We start from the raw sequence: 21,777 nt of genomic DNA, 5'->3' as shown, positions 1-21,777 counted from the left end.
AGTGGTTTCACTACATCGGATGGTTGTTGTTAGGATGAAGTGGTTTAACTCTTGCCAAGCCTTTAGAACAGTGCCTTAGCACACTGTAGGTGCTCAGTTAAAGTCAGTTTTCATTCTGATCATTTCCATGCACGAAGCTGCCCCTAGTAGCTGGGTCAAGGATGTTGCCTTTTGCAGTGTGACTTCCTATTTTAGGGACCACTGCTTGTACAGGTGGGGCACGATGCTCTGTGCACCCTTCCATCCCAGGGGTGTGGACTTCGGGTCCCTAGGTTGCCGAGACCTGGGGAAGGAGGGCCCCACTTGGCTTCCTGCAAGGCGAACTCTGCACACCCAATTTGAGCTCCTGCCATCGCCCTGTCCTGGGGCAGTTTCCAGAAAACAAAACCAATTCACCTCCAGGGAGTCCTCACCCTGTTTTGTTTGAAAATAAACATGCGATAGTTTATGATGTGAATTATGGTCCAATAGGAAATGAACTCAGAGTGTCCAACTCCTTCAGGATGGGTCGTTTCATAGCTGGGGGGAGTCTGGGCTTGTGAGTTCATGCAAAAAACAATGTTGTTAGCAGCTCTGATCTGAAGCAGAGAGCCATGCCCACGGGGACGGTATCTGCCTTGGCAGTGCGGGGCAGGAGCGTGCTTTGGATGGGAGAGCCAGTTAGGGATCCCGGAGCCCTGGATTTTCACATTGCTGGATCTTGGGCGAATCATTCCGTCTCTCCCTTTCGCCTGGGCCCCCCAGCTAAAAACCAGGGGGCAGAACCTAAAAAAACCCCTGGGGTTTAACTAGAGTCTCCTGTGCTCTGAAACAAGCAACCCACCACCTAACGGGTCACAGTGAGATGTTCAGCAACTTGACAGGGACAGGAATCACGGTGGACACCCCCTTTCCAAGAGGAGTCAAAGCCTGAGAAAGCCCAGTGCTGCTGGGGTCTGGAGGAGCTCCTGTGCCCCCCTTCCCCTCCGCCCTCCCCAAATGTGCAGCCCCTTAGAATTCCCAGCACTCCTTTGCACTTTCCTCAATAGTGTCTCCCGCCCCCCCCCCCCATCCTGCCCCCAGCCTGGCCGCTTCCCCCTTCTTCAGCGAGTTAACCAAATTCTCTCTTCATGGACAGTTCAATGGAAAGTTAGTCTGAAACGACAGTATATCATATTTCATGAATTTAATAGGGTTTTCATGATTTTACAAAGTGCCTCCACCAGACACTCGCAGCTGGAGGGCGGCTCAGCGGGAGGCTGAAGCCCTGCATCTGGGTTTTTCAACTCTTGCCAAAATCCATTGAATTTGATCCGGAATGACTATGAATCTTTGGAATGCACAGTCCCTTTTCTCTTGCCTTATCCAAATAAAAAAGGGGGGGAGGGAGGTTGGTGCGGGCGAACCGTCCTAAGAGAATTCCATATGGAAACACTAAACGTGCATTATAAAGGATTTCCTATAAACAAAATCACAGGCAGAGATGTTGGACCCTCCCCATGCTGAAAACAAAGGGCACTTGTGTGTGTTCGTGTGCACTTTCAAACATACGCCCTGATTCATGGGGGTACCCTGGCCGTCCCCCTTTCTCCCAGCTAACTCTCTTCCTTTCCATCTCCCCTGCCCCCAAACTAGCCCCAAACTCCTAACAAGAACAAACTTTAATCGTTCTGCGCAGTAAATCCCCTACAAATAAATATCCAGGGCAACTTCAAACGCGCTTAATTGGAAGCACATGGGAAGAGCTCCCCGGCCCTGGCCGAGGCCGCAGGGTTGTAATTCAATGTTATGATCTGCCAGACATATGCACCATAATGAGCGAAGTTTGGGTTTCCTTTGTGTGTATCAGAGAACTGCAGGTTTGAGTTTTTTCACCTTGTTTTTTTTCTCTTTTGCTCTGCTTTTGTTCAGTCTTCCAACTTCACGTTTAACATCCCCCTCATGAACCCCGAAGGAGAAAAGGCAACCACAGCCTAAACAAACCTTCCTCCCCCTTTAACCTCTCTCCGCAACTCCCTTGTTTCAAACCGTGCATGACTGTCCCGTCTTCCCCTCTGCTGTAAAAGAATTATGGCTCAGGGTTTATGGGACTGAAAAAAACGTGTTCAATCACCAGAATGGGAGAACCGAGGATAAACCACCTTTGGACCCTCTAATGGTTTTATCATAGAAGTACAGCTGGCATGGGACGGAGGGAACTTTGGGAGGTCACCAAGTCTATCCTCCGGCCTCCACCCTGCTCTATCTACAGCGCTGAGGTCCAGGGGTAGCCACCTGTCCTCCGAGATTACCCAGACAGGGCTTTCTGTAATTCCCTTTGACAACTGAACCCCATCTCTAAGCTTACAACGTGGGAAGTCTTTCACAGGTCCTGCGGAAGTGCATGACCTAAGGCCGCTTCTCTTCATCCCATCCTCAGGGACTGCAAGACTTTTAGGTGCCATCCTTTGGGAACACTTCACTGGGGAGAAGGTCTCCAGCCAAGTGCGTGGAGCAACTCGTTCCGGTTTCCAAGGGAGAGAACCCAATGCCAAGTTCCCTCTGCGTAGAGTTGCTGAGTATCAGGCTTAGAAGGAGCCTCAGGGGCCATCCAGCCCAACCGCCCCTGAAGAGCTGGGGTCCTCTTCAAGTGCCCCTGCCTGGCTGACTTCCAGCCTGGACCCAGGCCCTTCCAGCAATCGGGAGCCCACCATCTCCTCCGCCAGTTTCTTCTACGTTCTGAGAGCCCTCCTGATCACACACTGTCTCTCCTCTTGGGCCCAGGTCCACATTCTCATTCTTTGCTTTTGCTGGTCTCCACTCTGCCTCCTGGAGCTACACAGAAGAGTGCAAATCCCTCCGAATGACAGTCATCATTACCCTATTCATATTATGTTATTATCATATTCGTATCACTGCATCTGTATCATATTATTGTATTCATATCATACACCTCCCAGCTTCCCCCTTTCCAAGGATTGAAGAAGGACCAGTCCAGCTTTTTCAGTCACCTCCCCCCACCCCCTGCCACACTCAATATATGGTCTAGACCACTGAGCAGAATCTTGGTCTCAGCTTGTTCTACCTATAAAATATGTATAATTCTGCCATTCGTTCCTACTGTCTAGAATAGCCGTGAAGGTTACATGATATGGAGGTTTTCCTTCAGCATCACCTCGGCACTGGCGCTGCCTGGTGAGACTGGGGTGGCCTCCCAAGGTTCCTCATCTTCACCTGCCTTTCCCAGCTGTGTGGCTCCGGCCCAGCCACGTCCCCGCTGTGGGGGTTGGTTTCTTCCTCTGGGAAGTCAGAGAGCTGGATTCAGTGACTCCCAAGGTTCCTTCTAGCTCAACAGGCTCACGAGGGCAGGGGCTGATGGCAGCTGGAGCCGACGCCCTGGAGGGTTCTCTACCTCTGACCCTACTGCCTTCTGCTCGTCTGTCATTGGTGCCGACAGTGCACTAGACCAAGCCAGTGAAGGTGTGGTTCTTGCCTGCTGGGAACCTACCTTCTGGCTCATGTGACAAGAAATACAGAGAGGGCAGAGTCAGAGGACAGGGCAAGACATCTTATGATCATGTATCTCAACGGGTAACCTGGAAGGGGGTTCGCATTCCCAGAGTTGACACACTGGTTAAAGCAACTGGTTGTGCGTTGGCACGTGGCAAGCCAAGTGCTGTCAGCAACGTGACGGGACTGTGTGAGTGTGTAATTAACAGAACAAGAGTTTTTTCAACAGGGTGATTCTCACTCATGCACATTCTGTTACAGGTTCTCAAAGTGGTAGATAAAGGGGCAAAGTTATAGCTGGCATTTTATTTCCGCTGCTTCCCATATCCTGAACCCCCTTCCCCCAGTCCCTGCCTGGGGGCTGCCACCCCTTACGTGGGAGTGTGTGATCTCCTGGAGCCCCATGCAGCCGGTAGTTCCCGCGCCTGCAGACCACTGACACCTTTGATTGAAGGATGGTGGAGACCTGTGGGCTCTGGTGGAAGGGCAGGGCCTCAAAGGATGGGCGATAGGCCAGGACAGGGGGAGTGCAGCCAGCTAGGGCCTGGTCCAAGCCCCATCGTGCGTCATCTGGACCCGCGGTGATGGCCTGCCATTCTGCCGCCACTCTTGTTCCCTTACAGAATATTCTCCATGCAGCAGTCACAAGAAACGTTTGTAAACACAAATTATGTCATGTCGCTTCTCTGCTCTGGATCCTTCAAATCACTTTCCAACACACTAGGAACAAAACCCTAATCCAAAGTTTATGAGAATTAGCATGCCTAACTCCTCATCTCCTCTCCATTTAATGCTCTGCTCCTTAGCCACACGAGCCTTCTCGACGCTCCCTGGACTAGCCAGGCACACTCCTGCCTCAGGGCCTTTGCACAGGTTGTTCTCAGATATGTGACTCACTGCCTCACTTCACTGAGGTCATCTCAAGGGAGCCTTCCCTGATCACTGCACCTAGGGCAACACTCCTGTCCTTCTCTCCCTAACTCATGCCACTTTTTTCTGCGTATTTATTATTACCTAATAGTGTATCATACATTTATCAGCAGGTTTGTTTATTATCTATCTCCATCACAGGAGGGAAGGGAACTTTGTCTTGTCCGTCTTCACGTTTCCAACACACTCAGAAAGGACATGTTGGATCAGTGAGCCAAGAAAGCCTAACCTTTCCCAGGGAGAGACAGCATCACAGGGAAAGCCTTGAAGCTGCTTTAAGTGTGAGACAGGGTGTAACATGTGCTCCACTTAGGAGGTGGCAGCCCAGGGATTCACATTCATATGAAGTCATCCGTCCATCCGATGGGCCATCAGAGCATCTTCTGAGAATAGCTCATGAGGACGGGGAGGCGCAGGTGAGGATACAGGCACTGTGACCGGGAGGCTGGGGCTCAGTTGGACGGGTGAGACCACCCTGGCAATTTCACGTCCATTCTCTGGGCTCAGAGCTCCAGGAGGACTCAGCTGCCTCTGCGTCCCAGGGGAAAAAGGGTACTCGAGGTACGCCTGTGAGTAGGAAGGTCTCTGGAATCTTAGCTCTTAACCTTTGTGTCGAGTGATAATTTTTATTGATAGAAAGTCATAATCTTGGAACGTTACAGCTGAAATGGCCCCCACTCATTCATTCAACTGACATTTGTAGAGTGCCTACTGTGTGCTGCTTTAGGCCCTGGAAATGTATCAGGCTGAGCAAAGAGACACACATCCCTTCTCTTTATGGAGCTGATCTTCTAGAGTGGAGACAAATGTCAAAATGTATAAGCAAATTATGCCAGGAGGTGACAGTTACTGTGAAGGAATAAAATAGGAGAGGGGGGAACAATTTAAGTAGCAGGGTCAGGGAGCACCTCATGGAAAGGTGTCATTTGAGTGAGAAGTGAGGGTCCAGGGAACCACAGGAAGGTCAGGGTGGCTGAAGCCCAGAGCGAGGGGATGAGGGGGGAGGAGGCGCCAGAGAGGCAGGTGGGGTGGTTAGACTCTGGGGCAGACGGGAGCCAATGCAGTGGGTCAGCGGAAGGTGATGTGACCTCACACTGGTCACCTAGACAAGCCCTTTCATTCTGGTGCTGAGGAAGAGGCCCAGAGAGGTAAGCGACACGTCCACAGCCTCTTTCTGACGGATCCAAGACAAGAACCCAGGTCTACCAATTTCCAGACTGTGCACCTGTCCCTAAGGCCTGCTGATTTTGGCCTCAATATTCCAGCATTTAATATTTTCACAAGCATCATTTTGTCTTCTATTCGGAAACCTGCTGTAAGATTACAGGAACATAAACCAAGCTACAGATGAAGGGAATTCTCTGAAAGTCACACTGAACTGGAAGCCATGACTCAGGACGTCTGGCCACCACTGCAGAGTCACAGAACCCCTCTTCCAAAGAAGACATCCTCCCATTGCCCCTATCCCACGCCGAGGCTTCTCGAGGTGACTTGTCTCCTTGGCTAACAGACAGGTGTGTTCCTGAAACACTTCTATTTACATCTAGCATCTGATAAAAAAAATCCAGCCTCCTTCCCCACGCTCCCACTCACTCTCCAGCAGTCACGCCGGGATGGGGAGGTGGGTGTGGAGCAGTTCTGGGAGAAAGGCCATTTCTGATGCTAAATTAGCCCGTGGAGCAGAGGGTGCAACTGGATGTTCGTGAGCTACCTTCATCTCACATATTGAAAGCTGGAAGGAATGTGTGGTCATTCAGTAAGTGCTCGGGCTCCGGAGGGAGCACATGTGGCTGAGAGGAGGCGTGAGGTCCTGTTACGGTACGCCAGATCTGGCCCCCCTCTGAGATTAATCCAGCCCACTGGACCAGCAGTTTCTGCCTGAAGTTGTAAAAAGACAACACCAAAAATCATCATCACTGACAAGACCCTAAAATGGCAGGATGTCCCTGTCACTCTGCCTCTGTGTCGCTCTGATTCTGATTTGAGACAGGTGCTGTCAATACCGGTCGCCACTAGCCAGTCCTAGTGGAGGTGTCCTGCTAGATAAAACACATACTGGCATTTCAAAGACTTATTACGAAATCAAGAATGTAAAATATCTCAATAATCTTTTATAAGGACCGGATATCGAAGTAATAGTTTGGATATGCTGAGTTAAAAATATAATTAAGGTTAATTTTGGCTGTTTCTTTGAACAACTTTAACAGGACTACTAGAAAATCTAAAATTATCCATGTGGCTTGCATGCAGTGGTCTCTGGAATTGGCTCATACCAGCTCACGGGAGCCAATCGTGTGCCCTCCTTGCCAACTCTGTGTGTAGTGAGGTCAGGCTGGCGGCTGGATAGCAGTATTGGCGGGATTTTTAACACCATGGAAATTGGCAAGTGCTAGAAATTAGGGCTTTATGAGGGGTGGGGTGGGGTGGGGTGGGGTGGGGAGAGCTGGTTTACCAACACATCTCTCCTCACATCATTTTTCACTGTCTGTTCCATTCTAGATGTATGGTTTCCTCAGATTTCTTTCTGGGTTTACAGACTGAGTGTGGGGTTTTGTGTGCTTACCTCTGTCTCTTTTCTCCAGTGCTTATGTTATTGTTTTTATGTATTTATTCATTCATACACAATCATTGAAAAAGTACTATGTATTAGGTCCCGTTTTAGACCATGGAGATTTATGACAAATGAACCACAGTCCTGCTGCTGGGGCACTCAGGGTCTGGTGGGAGTGAGAACAGAAGTTGGGGCAAACTACTGTGTCACTGGTGAAGGCAAGGTCAAATGAACAGGACAGCCTGCAGAGCGTGGACAGGGGTGAGACACAGGGGCAGGAAAGGCTTCAGAGAGGAAGGGTTATTTGAGCTGGGTTTTTCAGGATGAATAGGAGTTTGTCAGGAGAGAATCTGGGGGAGATCATTCCAGGCGCAGTGGGGTTGCCAAGTAGCCTGGGGTTGCCACAGCAGGGGAGACAGGCTGGGGGAGTGGTGTTAGATAAAACTGGAAGAGAATGTAGGGTCACAGCAAGGAGGGCTTTGTACAACATGTCAAATGGCTTCACAACACATATGATCTCTTTTCTTCCCTCCTTCTCCCCTTCCCCAATGTCTTTTTTAATAATGGAGAATTGGAATGCAGAGTATTTAATCTTTCAAGTCTCACCTCCCTGGGGACCAGGGGTTCCATGCAGGAGACAAGGCTTTCAATGCCAGACCCTGGTGGGTAGTGAGGTGACCAGACTGGACCCCTCTAAGGGCAATGGTCTCAGAGACTCCATATGTGAAGTTTAGGGGGCTCCATTTCATCATTTTGAGTGTTCCTAAGGGGGCAGGTAACTTTGGGATCCAGGGGTGTGTTTCACTGGAGATGCACAGTGAAGACTAAATAAGATCTCTGCTCATTGGTGCCAGCGGCAGCGTGGGAACTACATAGTGATGTTACAGCAAAGGGCGGTGAAAAGAGCACGTGGCCAGAGGCTCACTGGGAAAATCATCCCCTCTTTTGGACCTCAGTTTCATCATCTCTAAAATGGGCAAGCTGGATTACATTCTGTGTTTCAATGTTAATCCTACCTGTTGATTATTTTATGTATTCTCTTCCTAAATTTTAAACATGTGACTAAAATATTTTCTATTTCTTATAAAATAAACCCTAATTTATTTATTTATTTTTTTTGATGCGGCTTTGGACGGTATCACAAAAAGTAGCACATAAGAGGAAAAAATAGCTTTCTCATCTCTGGTCCAGTATCACTTCCCTCCTCATTTGTCAGGGGCTGTCTCAGTCTGTTCTGAGAGCAGGGACTATACTCAGATGCTAGAGGCAGCGGCTTTGGCCACCGGGACCAGGTGCCCAAGGGAAGCCCTTCCTTTCTTCACCTCTCTGTGGCTGGGGGTCCTTGCTGCTTCAGAAACCAGTGGGCCAAGAGCAAGGGTTTTCTGAACTGGATGGGGTCATGCATAGTTCTGTTTTCCGTCTGCACCATCTCCTTTTTCATCCGTAGCTCACTTTGTCACGTCACCCTGCCTACCTCTGTCAGAAAGTGCTTCTAAATAAAAGCTTTATCTCGGTTTTTTCCTCTGGGCCCTAAAGCCATCAGTGGCTCCTTGGGGAGTCAGAGGACACACTTCCACTGGGTGGGGGAGGCGCCGTTCTCCCAGCTCTGCTCTCCTCGAGCTGCCCCTCAGGCTGCCCCCAAGACCCCTCCTTATCTTCACCTTGAGGACTTGATCACCTGCCCCCATCGCAGCTCCAGAGACACCTCCTGTTACCTCTCTGACCCTTAATTCCTCCAAGACTCTGACATTCTCTGGGTGAAATTTCCTTAGTCTCAAGCCCGCACGCTGCCTGAGCACCTACATATGTTTGCTGTGGGTCCCCTCCTGTCTGCATCTTGCCTTCTAAACCTTGCAGTGGGTCTGGGAGCACAGAGGCCCTGTGGCTTGGAGGAGCAGGAGGCGACACCAGCCCCCCTGAGAATGGACCGCACCACACTGAACACGTTTCCACCTCTTTGGCACCTTAACTTTGTCCAGAAGATAGGAATATTCCCTGTCCTCCTTCATGGACACTGTTTTAGGATCAAAGTGGATGATTAAGTGTCACCACAGTAGTTCCAGTGATGTTCCCCTCAAGCTATTTCTCTAATAAACACATAGCGAGGAAACCCTGGGCAAGGATCTGTTTGGAATTGAGCATGGTTCGTTTTTTAAAAAGAAAGGGAAGGCTCAGGGTGGCTGGCAGACATGGTAGCTGTTGTCAAATATTTTAGGGGCAGAATGGCCGACTTACCGAAGCTGGAAAGTGGGAGGAGGCTGTAAATACTCGGAAGGAGGCAGAGGGCTTGAGGAGGAAAGGAATTTCTAAGAAGAGCTGTCCCAGGGGCCCTGGGCTGTGGGCGCCAGAGGACCCCCAGAGGAGCTTGGGGAGATGCTGTGGACAGGAGGGCCTGCTCCCCAGACGACGGGGAAGTGAGGACAGCTTCTCTGGAGGACCAGGAACAGCTCAGACCGTGGCTGTCCTTGTGTTACTCGGAGACTAGACGGAACACCTGTCCCCGAGGCTCGCTCCCCGCTGGGTAGCCGTAACACAGCCCACACTGACTGCTTACGGGCCAGGCGCTTCTCCACGGTTGTGCAGGGACAGCTGTTATGTCTCCATTTTGCAGGTGAGAAAACTGAGGCCAAGAAGATACACCACTTACCCCAGACGTACGGCGGAGCCAGTGCTCAAACTCGCTATCTGACTCAGAGACCCGGGAGCTGGTGTGGCTCCTGGCCGCCACCTAATGCGCGTGGTGTGGTGATTCTCTCTTTCTCTTCCGTCTCTCTGGCTCCCCTTCCCTCTCATGAGGGCTGCTCATCAAGGACGCTGCTTCTCAGCTCACTCTCTTATCCCCCTGCTGCTCTGGCCTCTCTGTTCTGTGGCCTCCTTAGCTTGGATCCTGTGCCTGGTCGTCCCAGGGGCTCTCTCTAGGACCCTGGACCGCCTTGCTCCTATGACATCCCCCGCCTGTCCTTTGGCTCTGCAGCGTGAATGCTAGGCACACATGCACACCATGCCAACAGGTGCCTGCTCCTCTGGGCCCGCAGTGCTCCTGCCCTCGCTTCTCAGCTCCCTCCCTCATTCCCCAGGTGCCTGCTCTGAACAATCAGGGTTCTTTTCACCCCCTCCACATCCAGCTCTCTCCTCCCTGCACAGTGCTCAAAGATGACCTTCATGGGCACTCTAACCCTAGCGGCCCTGCTATGGTTCTGGCTCCTGTTGTCTGGCTTCCTCTGTGATTGAAAGCCTCTGGGAAGCTAGCAGACATCCTCCAGCTCTGATCTCATGGCTCCACCTAAAGATTAAGGTATTGTGACATCTTTACAGGCTGCTGCCCCAATCTGTTTCCCCAGCATCAAGTTCCCAACACACGGTCCAATGCATCACGTGCTCCCGTTGCAAGGCACACCTCAGGGCTTCCGCGCATGCGCCTGCCTCCATCCGGTGTTCCTTCCTCCCCCTGCTCTGCGCGGTGCACACCCGCTTTCTCTAGCACTCAGTTTACTTTTGCTGCGAAGAGTTTCCTGATTCCTCCAAGCAAAATTAGCCACTCCTTTTCATGTTTCGTACAGGTTTCAGTCTATACCTCTAGCACGTTGCACTGTGTTTCCCCCACTAATCTATGAACATCTTCAGGGCAGGGATGGGTCTCATTTGTCCCTGGAAACCCAGTGCCGGCTGCAGGCCGGGTGCAAAGCTAGTGCCAGGCCCACGCCTAGTAAGCGAATGAGCCAACCACCTGCTCCCACATGGCTGACGGGGAGGCTGCTGGCGTGGTGGCAACGACACGTAACCAGCAACAGCAAATCTACAACCACGAAAGCAGACTTCTTCCCTTTTTTTTAGAAGGAAACAGAATTTTAAAACAATTAAGAATAACAATCCCCTTTAAAATAGCACCCAAAGTAATAAAATATCTGGGAATAAATCTAACCAAGGAGGTGAAAGAATTATACACAGAAAACTATAAACCATTGATGAAAGAAATTAAAGAAGACGTTAAAAAATGGAAAGATATTCCATGCTCTTGGATTGGAAGAATCAATATTGTTAAAATGGTCACACTGCCCAAGGCAATCTACAGATTTAATGCAATCCCTATCAAATTACCCAGGACATATTTCACAGAACTAGAACAAATCATAATAAAATTTATATGGAACCATCAAAGACCTAGAATTGCCAAAGCATTATTGAAGAGAAAGAAAGAGGCTGGAGGAATAACTCTCCCAGACTTCAGACAATACTATAGAGCTACAGTCATCAAGACAGCATGGTATTGGTACCAAAACAGACATATAGACCAATGGAACAGAATAGAGAGCCCAGAAATGAACCCACAAACTTTTGGTCAACTCATCTTCGACAAAGGAGGCAAGAATATACAATGGAATAAAGACAGTCTCTTCAGCAAATGGTGTTGGGAAAACTGGACAGCAGCATGTAAAGCAATGAAGCTAGAACACTCCCTTACACCATATACAAAAATCAACTCAAAATGGATCAAAGACTTAAACATAAGACAAGATACAATAAACCTCCTAGAGGAAAACATAGGCAAAACATTATCTGACATACAGCTCAAAAATTTTCTCCTAGAAGAAATAAAAGCAAGAATAAACAAATGGGACCTAATGAAACTTACAAGCTTCTGCACAGCAAAGGAAACCAGAAGTAAAACAAGAAGACAACCTACGGAATGGGAGAAAATTTTTGCAAATGAAACCGACAAAGGCTTGATCTCCAGAATATATAAGCAGCTCATACGACTCAATAAGAAAAAAATAAACAACCCAATCCAAAAATGGGCAGAAGACCTAAACAAGCAATTCTCCAAGGAAGACATACAAACGATCAAAAGGCACATGAAAAAATGTTCAATATCACTAATTATCAGCAAATCAAAACTACAATGAGGTATCACCTCACACCAGTCAGAATGGCCGTCATTCAAAAATCCACAAATGACAAATGCTGGAGAGGCTGTGGAGAAAGGGGAACCCTCCTACACTGCTGGTGGGAATGCAGTTTGGTGCAGCAACTGTGGAAAACAGTATGGACATTCCTCAAAGACTAGGAATAGACTTACCGTATGACCCAGGAATCCTGCTGCTGGGCATATACCCAGAAGGAACCCTACTTCAGGATGACACCTGCACCCCAATGTTCACAGCAGCACTATTTACAATAGCCAAAACATGGAAACAGCCTAAATGTCCATCAACAGGTGACTGGATAAAGAAGAAGTGGTATATTTATACAATGGAATACTACTCAGCCATAAAAACCGACAACATAATGCCATTTGCAGCAACATGGATGCTCCTGGAGAATGTCATTCTAAGTGAAGTAAGCCAGAAAGAGAAAGAAAAATACCATATGAGATCGCTCATATGTGGAATCTAAAAAACAAAAACAAAAACAAACAAACAAAAACAAAGCATAAATACAGGACAGAAATAGACTCATAGACAGAGAATACAGACTTGTGGTTGCCAGGGGTGTGGAGGGTGGGAAGGGATAGACTGGGATTTCAAAATTGTAGAATAGATAAACAAGATTACACTATGTAGCACAGGGAAATAAACACAAAATGTTATGATAACTCACAGAGAAAAAAATGTGACAATGAGTGTGTATATGTCCATGAATGACTGAAAAATTGTGCTGAACACTGGAATTTGACACAACATTGTAAAATGATTATAAATCAATAAAAAAATGTTAAAAAAAAAAGAATAACTGTAACTGAGGAAAGCACTGAAGGAGGGGAAGTAAGTTATTGATTGTCTACACAGCCCTTGTAATGTGAGCCCCTAAATGCGTCTTAGAGCGTCATGGCCACCCAAACCCTAATGACGAGGAAAAGGAAACTCCCATAAAAATATTTATGCCTTGCACGAAGCTGTATATTTTTTCACAGACCTCTACATGTGTGATCTCACTTGATGTTCATTACCTCCCTGAAGGGGACAGCAAAAATGACCCCAGTTTTCCATCTCTCTCCATATCTGTGCCCTTTACAAGGAGCCTTTGTAGCTCTTTCTATCAGGAGGTGGAATCTATTTCCCCATCGTGTGGATCTGTGCTGGCCTTGTGACTTGCTCCAGCCAGTAGAGCCTGGTAAAAATGATTGTGCTAAATATGAGTTCAGGCCTCCAAAGGCTTTGCAACTTCTGCTTGCTGGACCCCTGTACCATGTGATAAGTCTAGGTCAGTCCACTGGAGAATGAGAGGCCACATGGAGAAGAACTGAGCCAACTAATTCATCCTGGCAGAATCCTCTGCCACCTGAGAAAGCTCAGCAAAGCCAAAGTCTGGTAGTCGACCTTCTAGATACCAGCAGACCCATGAGCAGGGCCATCCTAGACCAGCTATCCCCAAGCCAGTCTTCAGTTGGTGGGCTAAATTAATTGTTTTGTATGATTCTAAGTGTGGAGTAGTTTGTTACACAGCACTAGCTAACTGATACACTCCCTGTGAGAGAAGTAGGACAGGAATGGCCGTTACAGTTGGCAGATCAGAGGCTTGATGATCCAAAACTTCAGATCCTAATTCAGTGCTGTTTCCACAACAATGGCTGTCAGTAATTGGTTGGTCATGGAGTCCTTCTTTCAAGCAAAAATTGCATGGGGTCTTAATATGGAAAACTAGTCAAAAGAGCACTTTTTTTTTCTATTGAAGCTGGTACAGGACCCTAAATCTAGTGTATATGCACATTATGGCCCAGTATACTGTGTATAAGCTACTTAACCTTGAGACAGTTGGTGGCATTCAGGGCAAGCAGAACGTGTGGTTTATGGTCAGCAATAACTTCGATTTAGTGGGAGAAAAACAGATCAAGCCTGAAATAATGCTGAACAACATAAAAGTGGTACCTTGTACGTGATGAGATTAGTGGTAGAGGATCTGGATCCTCAGAGCGCAGAAGAGATGGTGGCGGTTGATGGGAGGGAGCCAGAAAAGGGGTCACGGGAAAGGTGAATTGAAACACAGGATCGGATTTTAACGAGTGAAGGGGCAGGAAGAGTCTTCTTAGGGAGGAGGATGCCATGTCCCTGGGGAAGGGAGGAGCATTGTCTTTTGTGGGACAGATCAGGAGGTTTGGCTCCAGGGCTAAAGGGCTTCTGGGCCTTGGCGGGGAGTGAGTTAACCATGCAAGCGGACACGGGCTGCTTCTACGTAGGGCAATGTCAGAGAAACCCTTTAAGGCCCACGTCCTCCATGAAGCCTTTCCTGGTTCGTCCCCAAAGACCAGTTTATCATTTGTCTGAACTCTGTGTCCTGCATTAAGTGGTTCAGGACTTTTCTCCCCCTCCTGAGTGCATGCTCCTGGGGGGCAGAACTGCTTCCCTCCCTTCTTTACGTCATCCTTGCAGCTGGATGTCTACTGGGAGGGTTGACCCTTGTATGCTGACCACGTGGTGAGCCTCACTGGGCCGGGTTCCTGTAACTCACAGCCTTGGGATGATCACAATTCCCTGCCTTGACTCCTGCCATTTAAGGAAGTCCCGAAGATTATTCTGACTACAACACCCTGTCTAGCATTTTGGCTGGGAAATTGTGTTGCTAACGGAGGGGCAGTTGGGTTTTGCAGTTTCTGGATTGCAAGGGAAGGGGAGAGGGACCCATCTGTCATTAATGACAGGTTGTGGAGACTACTTTGGGAGGTGTGCTGGTTTTAAAACATGTTCACCAATTCCTCATGTTCACCACTCCTTCCATCAAAAGGTGGGGCTGATTCTCTTCCTCTTGATTACAGGCTGGTCTTAGCGACATGCTTCTTATAAATAGAAAGTGATGAATGATACGGCGTGACTTTGAAAGCTAGCTCGTAAAAGGCAGCATAGCTTCTGCCTGGCTCTCTGTAGCTTTGGACATGTGCTTCTGGAGCCCTGAGCCACCGTGTGTATTAACCAAGTTTTTTATTTTCTGTATTTTGATGCTTTGGTATTTGATGCCTTGCTGACCCTGAAGACTCTGTTCCTCCCAAATTAGCTAATTCTTGGAGGTAGCAAGGAACTCACCTGGGAGCACATCCTTCAGATGCAAACTAACCCATACAGAGACCATATCCCCCAACTGCCTCCTTTATTGGGCTGTCGCATTCTGGGCCACCGTCCACCTGCTGTAATCGCCCCATGGCCAGGTGCCAGACAGCTAGGGACGGCCCCTATGCCCCCGCTTGTTTAAACGAGTTTCCTGTTTACTCTGCCTCACCGATTCCTCCCACGGAAATGCAATGTTGTCTCTTGCCTACATTCCACCCTCCCCCCAGCCCCTAACTGACCCTGGTGCTTCTCCACGTGGCTCCTCGCAGGGTGAGTGACCTCTCCTCTTGGGATCTGTAAGCATACTAAACTATCTTTCTAATGGAAATTGTCTCCTGATCTCACGATTCCTGAGCAGTAATAAGACCTACATTTTAAAACACCCTGTGAGAAGTCTGGGTTCAGGAAGTCACCGTGTTGGAGGGACCACATGTAGGGATGCCCAAGGAGCCCCAGATGCTGAAGCCTTCCTAACCCAGGTGCTAGATCTTTGTGGGAGCCTTTGAGAAGACCCCCTGCTCCAGCCGCCTTCTGATTGCAACCTCATGGAAGGCCCCAGGCAAGAACCAGAATCATGAGGGGTAATTATAATGAATGCCTATTGTCTGTATCACTAAGTTGGGATGGTTTGTTACAAAGTATCTGAAACAGGAAGGATGCTCTCAAGGTTACGGTTCTGCTGGTTTCATCCTGCTTCCTCTGGCTGCCAAATCTCTGGTCATGCATTTCAGGATCACTTAGTTCCTGAAATTTGAAATTCTTCCAATTCTAGCAAGATTCCATTGACTGCCCCTACCCACCACCCCGAGCACCAGCAATATCCCGCTTGTATTGCTTTGTGAAATGCCTCAAAGAAAACATCGAACACTATTTAGAATTATTTCTAGAGGCACCACGATAAAATTCAGAGCTCAGCATGGCCAATCAGAAAAAAAAGGAGGTGGGAGAAAATGAAAACAAGACAGACCAGGCTTTCAAAGAAAATTGAGGATCTGGAGAGCCTTCAAGTCTTTTGATTTATATTTAAACATTTCTTGAGATTGAAGTCTTGATTAGCCCAGTCCTCTCAAGTTCTGCCTCAGCCCTGATTTATGGGAAGGCCAGGCCAGAGCAAAATGAAAGCAAAATGAGATATTCTTTAAAATTACCTTGGAGCACTTGAAGAAGGGCACAAGTGCTAATGTGGAGATTAAAAAGGAAGTGATGAGATGTGCTTCTAAAGCCCTAGATCTGCGGCTGGCTGTCAGGGTCGGGGTCCGGGGAGGGGAGAGTGCACTGTGAAGGAGGGGCTACCATCTCTGCAGGTGAGACCCCTGCAGGAGGCTTTGTTTGGCTTGGCTCCACGCCGACTGAACCCTCCATCAAAGAGCGGATCTGAGAGCCCAGGCTGGAGTTTTGATTCCGCGACCCTTCCGTTATTAGCTGGAAGCGAGAACCTTCTAGCGTGGAGAGGAGGACAGGAGTGTGGAGGGAGGAGACTTGGTGGTGGTGGGTTGTAATAGATTCCAGACCCACAGTGGCTCAGGGGCTGACTCATCTTTAGACCCAGGCAAGGGGAGCCCTTGAGCCAGGATCCCCACTCTGCTCATCTTCCAGGCACACCTTCCACATGGGCAGGAAACCCGTGGGCCCACAAAGCCATGCTCTTTTGTAGCCCACTGTGCTTTGCTAGACTCCCTGAGTGCCCGGGGTCTGTAATTCCCTCACCAAGTGGCTTCAGCCCACTTCCAGGGGCTGCACAGGCCTCCTCTTTGGCTCGTCCTTCTGAGGACAGATCTCACTGGCGCTGTGTGCATCCCAGCACCCAAGGGCCGGCCAGGCGGCGGCTGCTTACAGGAGGTTGTGGAGGAGCTGGGACACATGGTCTGGGATGTTCACATACACAGTACAAGGCCCTCAGAGTGTGGGATGGAGCCAAGGATAAGAAGACGAAAGAGGCACAGGCCAGAGGCTGGACCCTGCACCTCCCCAGGCTTTGGTGCAGAAATTGGAGACTTCTAAATTCAAACTTGGGTTTCTAGGTTGGTATGAAGGTATGTCTGTCAGTGGAGGAGGAGGAGGGAACATCTTGTATTTGACATTTGTTATCCCAATTGATAACTCTCACCTGTGTAGCCATGTGGCACACGGGGGCCTCTAAATGCACTCTTGCCCCGGCCTGCAAGTGTCAGGGGAGGGTCTGTGCAGAGGGCGGGCGCAGAGCGTGCCTTTGGTCTGCTTGCCAAGTGCGGGGGGCCTTGCCTTCTCCAGCCTCCTCCCTTGATGGGCGGATGGCGTTTGCGGGATGCCATAGCTGTCAGCTTCACCATCTCCCACAAACCCGCTCAGCTCAAAGTCGGGAATGGCTCCTCTCATTTATAGGAAAAGCCCTGAAGACTTGTGGAACATTCTGGACTTAATCTATTAGGACTTTTTTTAAAGGTTGAAACTGTCCTAAACCTACCTCCTATAACGATGCTCTTTGCTTGCATGAACCTTCTGTGGGTTAGTGTAAATGTCTTCTCTGCTTCTCCCTCCTTCCCTCCCGCCACACACACATACACACACACACACACACACACACACACACACACACACACACACACAGGAGTGAGCAGTTTCCTTCCTCTCAGTTTACTCATGACACATTCTTTCTCAAATACCGTTTCTCCTACTCTCCACCCATCCAAATCCTACCCATTTTTAAAGGTCTAGTTCAAGTTGAACTTCTTAAACTTTGTTTATCCATTAATTCAATGGCTAATCAGTGAAACTCTGGCATGTTCCAATTCCTAGGTTACAACCATGAAGATATATGTATTTATTATTTACCTTCTCCAACTTGCTTTGATCTCAATTTTCCTAATTTCTACGTCACATAACATTATTGCTACTAAATTTTAACATAATTTCTACATTGCTCTCCAAATCTTCTTAGTTGTAGATTTTATACACAAAACTGGATGACATAATTCTCATAGGCAGAAACTCTCTGTTGGGCCCTTTTCATATCCCACTCATTGGCCAGGAGAGTTTAATGATAAAAAAAAGTTGATATGTAGCTAAGATCCATTGATTAAGCGATAGGCAGATTGATAGAGTGATCAACAGATTAGCTGCCAAGCTCCGTCTCACATAAAGGAATTTGCAAAGAGCTTAAGTGGTCTGGCTTCCAATCTCCCCTTCCCATTTTTTTTTTTTTTTTACCATTCCATTGGTTTATTTCTATTCTATTATGCATCTATCATGCCTGAATTTATTACAACCTCTTTGAACATATTGATATTTGGGCTTGAAGTCTTAATAAGAATGATTTCTTTATTACAAATTTGAGTTTTTATTTGTAATTTATAACAAATTACTCTTATAGAGAAGCGTATGTTGAAATAAACAGGCCCAGTCATTTATTATTTCTTATTATTTCCATATGACTTTGGTTGACTTTTCTAGCAGAATTTATGTTTCTATCTTTTTTTTCTTCTAGGAAATACTTTGTACTAGAACAATTGTTCTCAAAAGTGTGACCCTTGGCACAGTGCCATCGACACCACCCAGATCTACTATTTGAACAAGTCCTTCGGGTAATTTTGATGTAAGCTGAAGTTTGAAAACCGCTCTGTCAGTTGTAGAAACACTGAACTGGCAGTGTAGACCCTGAATTTTGGCTCTGCCTCTCGTATTAAAAGCCTGTATGACTCACTCTAAGTCTTAATTTCCTCATGCCAGTTTTTCTGTCTCTCTTGGCGTCTTTGGGGATAAAGATGAACTATTCTCATTTCAGTTTTTTGGACTCGTGACATGGTGAAAATAACAATGATGTTTATTTACTTCACAAGGTTTTCTAAAGATCAGATAATTCATTGCATGCACACCCTTGTAGGATTCTTTTTTAAATCTTTCAGAATTCTCAAGGGAGCCCAGATTCTCATTATTTTATATTGGATTGCACAATCAAGCAAGCTTGATTTCCTCAACATTGCTAATTATTAGAGAAATGCAGATCAAAACTACGAGTTATCACCTCACATTTGCTGTTTGATGATTGGAATGGCCATCATCAAAAAGTCTACAAATAATGAATGCTGGAGAGGATGTGGAGAAAAGGGAACCCTCCTACACCGTTTGTGGGAATGTAATTTGTTTCAGCCACTATGGAGGACAGTATGGAAGTTTCTTAAAAAACTAAAAATAGAGTTACCATATGATCCAGCAAACCCACTCCTGGGCATATATCTGGAAAAAGATGGAAACTATAAATTTGAAAAGATACATGTACCCCAATGTTCATAGCAGCACTATTTATAATAGCCAAGACATGGCAGCAGCCTAAATGTCCATCTACAGATGACTGGAAAAAGATGTGGTATGTAAACACAATGGAATACTACTCAGCCATGAAAATATTGAAATAATGCCATTCATAGCAACATAGATGGACTTAGAGATTACCATAGTAAGTGAAATAAGTCAGACAAAGACAAATATCATATATCATTTGTATGTGGAATCTTAAAAAATGATACAAATGAACTTATTTACAAAGCAGAAACAAACAAACATAGAACACAAACTTATGGCTACAAATGAGGGAAAAAAGGGGAGGAATAAATTAGGAGATTGGAATTAGCAGATACAAACTACTATGTGTAAAATAGGTAATCAATCAGAACGTACTGTATAGCACAGGGACGTATATTCTGTCTTATAATAAATTATAATGGAAAAGAATCTGGAAAAGAACATATATATATACACAACTGAATATATATATGTAACTGAATCACTTTGCTATACACCTGAAACTAACACAGCACTGGAAACCTGCTATACTTGAATTAAAAAAATCTTGATTTCTACCATATGTAGGAGTTACAGCCCATTAGGGAATGTACACACATTTGCCCACCTAGCGTATCTGAAGTGTCAGAATAAATGTTACGTGTGAGGGACACTGAGCTCAGAAGAGGAAGCAGCTTCTGGGAGCCCGTGTGGTCCTACAGAATTCTGCACGTCAAAGATGATTTTGAGTTGGGATTTAAAGTTAGGCTGCAGAGAGACAGATAGTAGGGAAAGGTACTTCTGATCGGCCCAGGCAGATGAATGCTGGGATTAGATCTGCAGACTAAAATGGGGGTGTAGATGGGGACCATCTACCAGGAGTTGGGTCTGTGTTGAGGGATACAGTAGAAGAAAGTTTGAACAGGATGTTGGGGCCAGGCGTCGAGAGTCTTGATGGTGGGCAAAGGACTCTGGAAACTCTGAGTGAGGAATCTGGCATAAGAGGTCATTGGTCATATTTATATTTTTGTAGGCTCAGTGGGTACTCACTTGGTGATGTGTTCGGGACATTTGATCACATGCTTTCAGGAAAGAAGAACTGAAACCTTCTGAGTCTGAGGCCTGAACCCTTGAAACTTATCCTGGGAACTGCTTTGGCTGCCTCAGTGGAGCCAGTCTAAATGCACATGTGCTAATTAACTCCTCCTAGTTTTAAAGACTAGCCTGACCACAAAGTTTCAGATACCCCAGAGGAAAGGAAGCGAGTCCATCACAGCAGCGGTTCTCAATCCTGGCTGAATATTAGGATCACTGGGGAGCTTTAAAAAAATCCTAGACCCTTTCTAGATTTTGTTTTTAAACTATATCTGGACTCTACCCCAGGGATTTCGATTCACTTGGTCCAGGGTGGAGACCCCCTGGATTCTGATAGGCATCCAGTGTTGTGAACTGCTGTCTCTGGAGGGCCCAGCAGAAGATCAAAGGCCTCAGATAGTGTTCAACCAAACTCAGCTACGTGTCATATGTTCTGCCCAATGAGGACATGTTTCTGTTGTTTCAGACATCAGTTGTCTCTGGGTTTTGGTGGCTCTTCAGATAATAAGAGCAGGTGGCCATGGCCTTGGCAGGCCGAGGAGTCTGGCAGACGTGAGTGATCTTGGCTGGCATATTAGAAGACATGGACCCAGAGAAGAAAGCGTAAGGTGTGGTGGGGCAGCGGAAAGGACTCTGGGTCTAGGCCTCTCAAGACTTCTGCGCCCAGTAAGGAGTCAGGAATTACACATCGGACCGTAAGTGTAAAACTGCCGCCTAATTTCTTAGATTTTATAACCATCACATGTTTGCTATTTATACTCCCCTCTGTAGCCCCATAGAAACTACCAGTGTATCTTTGGAATTGAAAAAGGATGCCAAGCCTATTGTCAGGACCTGAGAGGGAAGACGGAAGCTTTTTGGCATAGCGTCTCGAAGGGCAGGCACCCCCAGGCCAGGCCTGGGTGTGGGCAGCTCTCAAGAGAGAGATGAGCAGAGTTGCCAGGAGGAAATCCAGCGGGGAGTGGAAGTCCCTTGTGGCTCCATTGTGTTTAAAAGTGCAATTACCCAATGTTCGGCACACAGAGTTTACTAAATAAATGAGTGTCAAGTTGGCATGTGTTCTAGTCCTGGCCTCCATTCCTTCTGGATTGTATATGCTTGAGTATGTTTTTTCATTCATAGAGCATCCTTTCCTCCTCTGTAAAGCGGGGTGAATCATACCCTAATTTCTAGTCTTCAGGAAGTGCCCTAAAGGGAAGGGCTATTGAACTAATAAACTGCAAGGAGTCTAGTGTTAGAGCTTAAAGTGACATGCCTTTGATGACACCATTTCCCCAAAGTCTCCGGTTTTAGCTTAAAAATTCATATACAGTGTGCATTCACTCATTCATCAAAATTGTACTCCTCTGCATGGCACTGTTGTGGCACTGGGGACTCAACAAGGAACAACCACCATAAAAAGACCCTGATCTCCTCTTGTTTCTACTCTAGCGGAAG

At 47.2% G+C, this 21,777-nt stretch overlaps 1 protein-coding gene and 1 long non-coding RNA gene across 13 annotated transcripts in view; one reads left to right on the top strand and one right to left on the bottom strand.

The window, feature by feature from the left end:
* SLC14A2 (solute carrier family 14 member 2) overlaps positions 1–21,777 on the bottom strand; it is a 429,946-nt gene that overhangs the window by 83,275 nt on the left and 324,894 nt on the right. The gene's annotated exons all lie outside the window — the stretch shown is intronic.
* LOC106729466 overlaps positions 1–21,777 on the top strand; it is a 64,441-nt gene that overhangs the window by 8,326 nt on the left and 34,338 nt on the right. For all 6 annotated transcript variants that reach the window (XR_004316262.1, XR_004316258.1, XR_004316260.1 and 3 more), the window contains exons 4-5: positions 18,452–18,559; positions 20,807–21,035. This is a non-coding gene — a long non-coding RNA (uncharacterized LOC106729466). The remainder of the gene's footprint in view (positions 1–18,451; positions 18,560–20,806; positions 21,036–21,777) is intronic.

This window comes from Camelus ferus, chromosome 30 (genome assembly GCF_009834535.1).
Source record: "Camelus ferus isolate YT-003-E chromosome 30, BCGSAC_Cfer_1.0, whole genome shotgun sequence".
Classification (NCBI taxonomy): domain Eukaryota; kingdom Metazoa; phylum Chordata; class Mammalia; order Artiodactyla; family Camelidae; genus Camelus; species Camelus ferus.
Note: the sequence above shows the minus strand (reverse complement) of the source record. Positions and strands in the feature narration are given on the sequence as shown.